At 54.6% G+C, this 8,042-nt stretch overlaps 1 protein-coding gene across 2 annotated transcripts in view; it reads right to left on the bottom strand.

Moving 5' to 3' along the window:
* The window catches only part of PPP1R16B (protein phosphatase 1 regulatory subunit 16B), a 55,412-nt gene extending 47,592 nt beyond the window's left edge, over window positions 1-7,820 (bottom strand). The window contains exon 1 of one of the 2 annotated variants that reach the window (XM_040575623.1): window positions 7,690-7,820. The gene's annotated coding sequence lies outside the window, so the exon portion shown is untranslated. Of the gene's footprint in view, window positions 1-2,539; window positions 2,820-7,689 lie in introns of those variants that run through there. The other variant, XM_040575627.1, reaches the window with a different exon arrangement.
* Window positions 7,821-8,042: the final 222 nt, after the last annotated feature.

Genomic DNA, 8,042 nt, shown 5'->3' on the forward strand with positions numbered 1-8,042 from the left:
ACATCTCCCGTCTGTCTGCTCAGAGGGATTTGCCCACCCGCAGGGAGCCCGCAGGCCCTGCAGGAGAGGAAAGAGGTGAGACCTTGGGGAAAACAATTTATCCACACTACAGCGCATGAAATTTTGCTCCATACAGCTCAGACATCTGGATTTCTGTCCGAGGCACTGCCCTTATGCCCTGGTGAACTCCACAACGCCTTATTAATTCTGCTGCTAAGCCACGCATACGCTGCCCCCCCGCACCAAAAAATTCACCCCCTTGTCCACCTCTCCCCCAGGCTGAGGTCAGCCACAAGCAAGCAAGAAGGGGGCATGAGGCTGCAGAGGGTCAGGCTTCCCTGCAGCACAGAACAGTTGCTCTAGGGTAACACTATCAGCCCATTCACGACAGCAGCAAGGACCAGCACCACCAGACATTGTTACTGCAGGGCAATCATCAAGATTTGTTTCTCCTGAATCCCACAGGAGTACTTGAAGTGCGTTTCCCAGAAAGCTGCCCCCTAACATTTCAAGAGCAGACCAGCAGAAGCCCTGCACGGGATGCCGTTTGCTGCCAGCTGGGCTTGTCGCAGGAAAAGCATCCCCACCAACAGCCCCACCACTGCCTCTCACCTCCACCTCGGCCCAAGCACAGCTCGAGAGCAACTTGTCTTATCTTAGATGCGAACCGTCAGATTTAAACAAACACACAGCCTTCTGCAGCGCTAACATCACCAGCTTCAGTCTCAAATCAAATACTCGGAGCAGCTTGCCACTGCCTTGCTTGCGAGGCAGATTTTGTGTTTCTAAAGTACCTTATTTTTAGGCGCAGCTATCAACCCGTACGTCACCATCCATGTCCTACTTTTCATGTTTTCTGCATCTACACTTGGCCACAGTCAGAGATGGCACGGTGGCTTGACTTGCTGCTCTGACCATGCAGTTGCTCTTACATTCAGTTTCAAACCTTTACCATTTATTACTTTGCAAACATGACGTGGGACATTTCACACGGACTTGATTACCAACACGGTGTCAGAACTGCAGGTACCTCTCTCCTCCTCGGCAGTTACTTTGCTTCTGCCGCTTCTGCAACTACGAGCACCAGGGCTCCCCGGCCACAGGTCCCTCTCCTCTTCTACCCATGAGCACAAGGCTTGGCCATCCTTCTTCTCTGCTGCCTGGGTGTGCAGCTATGCCTGGATTTGCAGACACATAGACTTGCCCAGGGGAGAAAGACTTCCCCGAAATACTGAGATTTAAGGGCCAGACCTCAGCCGGGAAGAACGGCTGCCCTCAAGGGAGACTTTCTGGAGCTTTCCAGGCACAGGTACCCAGCTCGCCATTCTCTACCCGCCTCAGCTGACACTGCTCTGAGAAGCGGTTCTAGTTGGATGGCAGAAAATTGTTTGTTCTGGTCGTGAAAGTCGTATTCAGGTACAGGGACATCTTAAAGCCAGAAATCCAACCCCGCAGGTGGTGGAGATGGTCCTTCTGTATCCCACTGCCACATCTAAAGCACGGCTCCCTCCAGTTGCTTTGGCGGGTCAAACAGGTCAGCAAGCACGGCCCACCCAGGACAAAGCCCCTCTTACCTTCACATACCAGCTGAATGCTGCTTGCCCAGGACCTCGGTAATAAAAAGCCAAGCCCTACACAAATACCTAAACGTCAGCTTAGCGCCAGGCAGCAGAACATGTTGGTGAATCTCACTAGACACTTCACAGCCAGCACAGGCCTCACATCATCCTTGGTCTTTCTCCTCTGACGGGTATTTGACCTCTGAGCTGCTTAGCAAGCAGCTCCGCAGAGCTCATGGCTGTGCAATGCTGCCAGCACCCAGCATTGCTGCATGGAGCTGCTGCAGTGCCTCCTCCTTGGGGTTTTCCCATACAGACCATTAGAGGTGCCATCACTGTACCGCAATGTCACACGTGGCAGCTGGGACAAAATTAAGGCAGCTGGCACAGGTAAGTGAAACTGTGCGTCTCCAGCCCTCCCTCCTAGCTGCCTCCTCTCATCCTTCCTAAAAATGCTGGACCTGCAGCTCCTGCCCCCTCCGGCTCGAGGGCAAAGCCCCACGGCGCAGGGTGCTGAGCAGCCCCTCACCTGCAGCGCGGAGGCAAGAGCTAACGAGCAAACTCACAGGGGAGGTCTCTTGGCAACACGGGGTGAGAGAAAAGGAGGGGAAAATCGCTGCCAGCTTGTTTGTGTGCACTTAGGGTGGCATTTCCAACCCTGTAATTGTTGCATAATGAATTTAGCAATGGAGTTCAAGAGCTATGATTCATTCAGGCCAAAAAAACATGAGTCAGCCCCCAAAGAATCATGAGATGTTAAAATTATATACATTTAACTTGAGCTTGACAAATCCGAAGGAGCAGCGTAACAGCAGAGTGTCTCAGCGCAACTCAAAACATCACGCAAATATCCCCGCAAGACGAGCACAGGGCAGAGCAGCGAGTCGCTCCGGCAGCGCAAATTATTTACGGCCAGCACCTGAACGCAGCTCAGGTGATCAGCCCCAGCTGGGATCCGGGCACCTGATGCTGTGTCTTACCTGGGACTCAAATCGCCTCCTGGGTTAAAGGGAATAAGGTCCCGTCCAGCCTGGCACGAGGTCTTTGTGCCACCTCCCTGCGGAGAGGAGCGCTCGAGATGCTCGTTCCTGCGTGCGAGCAGCACAAAGGCCGGACAGACGACAGGGGAGGAGAGGAGAGGTTGCTACGGGGAGCTGGCACTCCGGATGTTAAAACAAACCACAGCGTGGGGCTGGAGAGGGAGCGCAGATCTCTGCAGGGGCAGAGCAAGAAAGAGGGCAGATTCATTATGGCAAAGGATGTCTACGTTAAGGAGCGTGTGCGGATCGCCAGGAGGCAATGCAGAGAAGACCTCGGGAAAAATAAGATTTTTTTCCTAGCTGTCGGGTGAACTTGTTTAAATCATGTCCTGTATTCTGTGCTTACAGAGCTTGCATATGTGGAAAGAAACATTATTCTGAAATGAGATAGGGTGCGAATTCAAAGCAGAGCAACTATTCTGGGTTAACTCCCCAGGTGGCTTCTTACTCTAGAGTGACAGTACCTTTTTCTAGTTTAATTCACTTTAAAAATAGATTAGGCCAACGGTTCTGATCCGTAAGGCCATCACAGCCGGCCTGCTGCTTTTAGAGCATCCTTAATTAGAGCCTGGATATGGGGACAGGTGGGGCTCCGGGACGCAGCTCCGACGGTCCCAGTTTGGCAGTGTTGTTTTAACCCAGGCCGGGAAGGAACGAGCTGCCTGCAGGAGGGTCTGCACAGAGCCCACCTGGCCGGGAGCTGCTGCCCAACAGCCACCCTACACGGACACACGTTCCCTTCTCCTCCCTCTTTGTACAACAGGGGAACGGCCGGCACAACGCGCTCTGCCAAATCCGAGCCAGGCAGCGCTACCACGAGCCTACAGTCCGTGCTGGGCGCGCAAGCAAAAGCTGCCTTATACAGCCGTTTGTGTTTAACGTTCATTTGAGTTTACCATTTATCAAAGTTCTATTTAGCCTCATTAATCACAGCCTATCGAGCTCTTTCAAACGCAAACAGAAAAGAGTACCCAACAACTGCACTTCGTGCTTTATCCTTCTCCTCCTGGAATTACGGAAAGCCATGAAGCAGGAATGCCCACCCACCTGCCTCCTGCTTTCCAACCACTTCCCATGGGATTAAATCAGCTGACTATTCTGGAAAAAAAAATTATATCTCTTTCCCTGCCAGCTAGCAATATTCCAGGAGAGCAAACAGTGTGTTATGCTGGAGGAAGAGCAGAGGGAAGGCAGATACACCGCTCCCAGCTCTCGGCAGCGGCGGTACCTGCATCAGGACTCGGGAGCGGTGTCTGAAAGCAGGGATGGCCAAGCCACCTTTGTCAAAGGCTTTGTCATTTCCTACCTTGGCCTCTAGAGCTGGAAACCCTGCAGCTCACCTAATCCACACCAAATGATACACCATTTGTTTGCTTCATACCGGTATCGAGGCTTAGTGTTCCTAAAGCTATTTGTTTTTTTCTAGGTGTGGACGGGGCTCTGTTAACCACAGTATTTACACGCTTCTGTGAGGCTTGGAAGGAGAAGGTCCATTAGAAGAAACGCGTTACTCTGGAAGCTGTACTTGCCCCTGCAAGGAGGTGACGCCGAGTTCAGGCTCACACCGAGCAGCCCAGCAGGACCCGGCACAGCAGCAGGCTCTGGGCTGCTCACCTCCACCCCAGCCAGCAAAGCACCAGCATCACCTTAAAAATAATTTATTCTTACTAGAAATATAGAAATATAAATATATATAGAAAGAAAAACATGTCGGGGAGCAAAAAGCGACAGGCTGCAAAGGAACATGCCCAAAGCAGGAGCACTTGGGCGAGCGGCACAGGCAGTGCCGATGGGCAGCAGCGCCGGCAGCACGGCGCTGTCGGGATGAATGTGCGAGGGAGCACGTGGAGAGGAGCTGAGGAGAGACGAGCAGATTAACAGAAGACAACAGATTTCTAGTAAGATTGCGATAAGCCTCTTTAAACATCCCTGAAGGATGAGCCAGCTGGCAAGGCCGTCCTCGGAGGTGGTGTAACTCAACTCAGAGCCTTGCAAAAAGCGAGCAGCTGACCCCTTTCACACATCCCGGCTCGCTCCTGCAGCTCTTTAGGCAACGTGGCCGAACGTGCAGTGCCTGGATGCTTCTGCACCTGCCAGCAGCCTGCAATTACAGCCTCCCAGCAGAGAGGAAGCCAGCCCTGAACTATTTTCAATGAGCAAACAAGACGCGAGGTCGGGCTGATCGTTAGTGCCGGCGGAGCGCACCGTCCCCCGGACCTGGCCAGGCAGCAGAGAAGGAAACGCGCTGTGTGCGCGGGCTGATCCTGAGCCACGTCCCCAGCACGAGGCCGTGCCGCTGCCCCACGCGTGCCAGCAGGGCTGGGGGCAGAGGCACGTCGCTCCTGGTAAGGGCTTTGCCAAAGCAGGGACGGCGAGGTGAAGAGGGGGGCCCCGCTATCGTGCTCTCGCCTCCTTCCAAAATTCAGCTCTGCCAGGCTCGGTGGAGAGCCGAGTCCCCCTCCTGGGGACATCACTTCCCCGTGAGCAGTGCCACCTTCTGAGGAGGAAGAGGAGGGGAAGCAGGGGAAGGCAAGCTGGAACATTACGATTTTGATGCTTTTTTAAGGGACAACACCTGCAAAACCTCCTGAAGGTGGAGTGGACCCCTCACAGATACGGCTACGGGAAGAGTTTGTCATGTCCCTTTTCCAATGCCCCAACAAAAACCCACAAGCATCAGAACCCAGAGGGATCACCTGGAGCAGGAGAGGGCTTCAGAACGAAGAACAGCAGCAGCGGGTTTGTTTGATATCAGGCAAGATCTTCGGCCAATTAGCTGGTGATGCAATTGGCCCACTCGGGTCACTGAACCACCATTTAGCAGCTTCGAACGAGGCGAGCAGAACTGCGGCCAGTCTGCCCCCTCCAGCAAAACGAGTGATTCAAAGTGCAGCTAATGACAGCGGTTCAGGAGGATCTGGCCGAGGATTTGGCCTGCTGCTTTGAGAGGGCCATTTATTGCCCAAAAAGAGACCGACCTCTTTCAAGCCACAGAAGTTAATCCTGTGAAGACGAAGGACCTGAATTTCCTATCGTAATTCACAACCATTAAATACCAGAGGGCTGCCAAGCTCGAGGCAGACGCAGGTAAAAGCAAAAAAAAAAAAAAAAAAAAAAAAAAAAAGAGAGAATCACACCCAAAATCAGGTTAAGGAAGGTCACAGTTAAACCCCCCTTCATCTCCAGAGAGCAGGAGACATTTTTAAGGATGGAAATAAGAAAGGAATAACGTCTCCTGAAGACTTTTTAGCACAAACCCTGCTTTTTCACTAATTTACATAAGACAAAAATGAGACATCCCCTCACCCACAAAGGCTTCATTATTTGTCAGCCTCAGACTCTGTAACCATTATTCCAGCAAACATTGGTTGATGTTTTTCTTCTTACTGGATGAAATGTGCCTAGAGGCAACAGGCATTTTATAAATTATTAAACCAAGGGAAAATGAGGTCCTGACAAAGTGGCTGCAGAAGCGATGCAGAAGCACCAAGGAGCCGGTACAATTGGTACCAGCACACTCACACAGGGTCATTTTTCCAGCACTGAAGGACTCAACAACAAGACATTGTCTGAAATGGGCAGCCTGCACACGCAAAAAAGAAAAAGTTGTATCTCAGTGTTTCATCACATCCAGCACAGACATCGGAAGTTCAACACTTTACAGCTTATTTTTGTTATGAAACCCTCATATGTGTCTTCCAGCTAGAAGGAAAATAAGCTTTTTAACCTCACAAGAGATCTCAGAACATGAAGCAAAACCCATAAAAATAATGTACTGAGAGTATTTTCTAATGTAAGAAGAGTGTTTTCAGAATCACGCGGAGTTTTTGAGCAAACCCTTAGCACAGAGATGAAGCCAGGAAAGCATAAAAGAAAAGGTGCTCTTCCTAGTCAAGATTTAGCGTGTCTTTCACCAGAACAACACAACCGCTCCACTTTCAGTTTGGCTCCAGACTGGAAAGCCCGTCCTGCTTTCTGCCCGACGGGCTCCGGGCCCCTCTCCATCAGGAGCGGGGCGCCCGGCGGCAGCGGCCAGCTCGGGGCAGCCGTGCCGAGGCAGCCGGGGTCAAGGTGAGCACTAGGGCAGCCCCTGGGCCGCTCCTCCCCAGGCTCCCCGAGCTCTCCAGGAGCACGGAGGGCTCAAACCGAGGTCATCGACTTCCAGGTTTGCGAACCTCGTGCTTTCCTCCACGATGACGAGAAGCCACCTTCTCTTCTCCTCCCCTGTAGCTTGAGACACCCTCCTCAAGCAGAGGTAGCACAGCGCAGGAAGGACCTTCCCACGATAACTAAGCGGGGTTAGGAGCAAGAACCTGTTTTCTTGCCAGCAGAGCCAACCAAGAGCATCCCCAACGCCGCGACCCCGGCGCTGCGGAGTTTGGGCTGCGGTCAGCCCTGCTGCCGGCGTCTGGAGGAGCCGCTCCCCAGGCGGGACCTTCGCCGCCTCACACGCAGACCAGCTGCAAACCCGGTGCCACTGCAGGAATTACGGTTGCTTACGTTTATGCTGCCTCAGGTACATCTCTTCCACAGCGCGGTTATGCCAAAGGGGAGAGGATTTCTAAAGGCAACCAGCAAAATCCCTCGGTGAAGCGAGGGAAGATTCCCCCCTTCGGTTCCTTGGGCTCTGGGCGATGACCCACGGCCCAAGGGTGTCCTCAAACACCAAACCCAGCCTGTGTCCAGGGCAGCAAACTGCCTTGAGGACCTAATTCCGTCCTCAGCGCTAGCTGCGTCCGAGATAAGGTCGGACAAATTTATTGTGGGATTACCCGGGTGCCTTGAGCCACCGGGGGCGGGCAGCGGGCTGCATTATTTAAGCGGCTCTCACCAGCCCCGTCTAGGATTGCACAGGGCTGGAGTTACCGAAACTCCGTGATTGCAGCCACCCGGGAGAGGCGACAAGGACCCCGGCGGGGGGGCGGGGGGGGGGAGGGGGGACACCCCCCCGGCCCTCCCCTCTCCCGAACCCACCCTCGTCGGGCGACGAGCTCTGCAGGGGCTCTGTCGCGCCCCCAAAGGGGTCAACCCCCCCACGCCCCCCCCCCCCCAAGAAATCCCCCTCTCCATCCCGGCTGCCCCGCACTCACCCGATGCGCAGCGGGGCCCGGCCGCCGAGCTCCCAGCGCCCCGGCTCCGGCTCCGGTCCCTCCGGCGCCTGCCGCTGCTGCTCCGCCCCGAGGTGGGGCCGCGGCTTTCGGAGGCGCGGCCGCGGAGCTGGAGGCGGCGGGGGGGGGGGGGGGGGGGCCGAGCGGGCCTGCAGGTGGCCGCCGGAGCATCCTCGGCACCGGCCCCTCTCGCAGCGTCCTCCGCACCGGCCCCTCCCGCAGCATCCCCCCGGGGACACTGCTCCGCAGTGTCCCCGGGGGGATGCTGCGGGAGGGGCCGGTGCGAGCGTTTGGCTGCGAGATTGCGTGCGGGCGCGATAAATGTGATTAAAAAA

This window comes from Cygnus olor, chromosome 16, assembly GCF_009769625.2.
Source record: "Cygnus olor isolate bCygOlo1 chromosome 16, bCygOlo1.pri.v2, whole genome shotgun sequence".
Taxonomy (NCBI): domain Eukaryota; kingdom Metazoa; phylum Chordata; class Aves; order Anseriformes; family Anatidae; genus Cygnus; species Cygnus olor.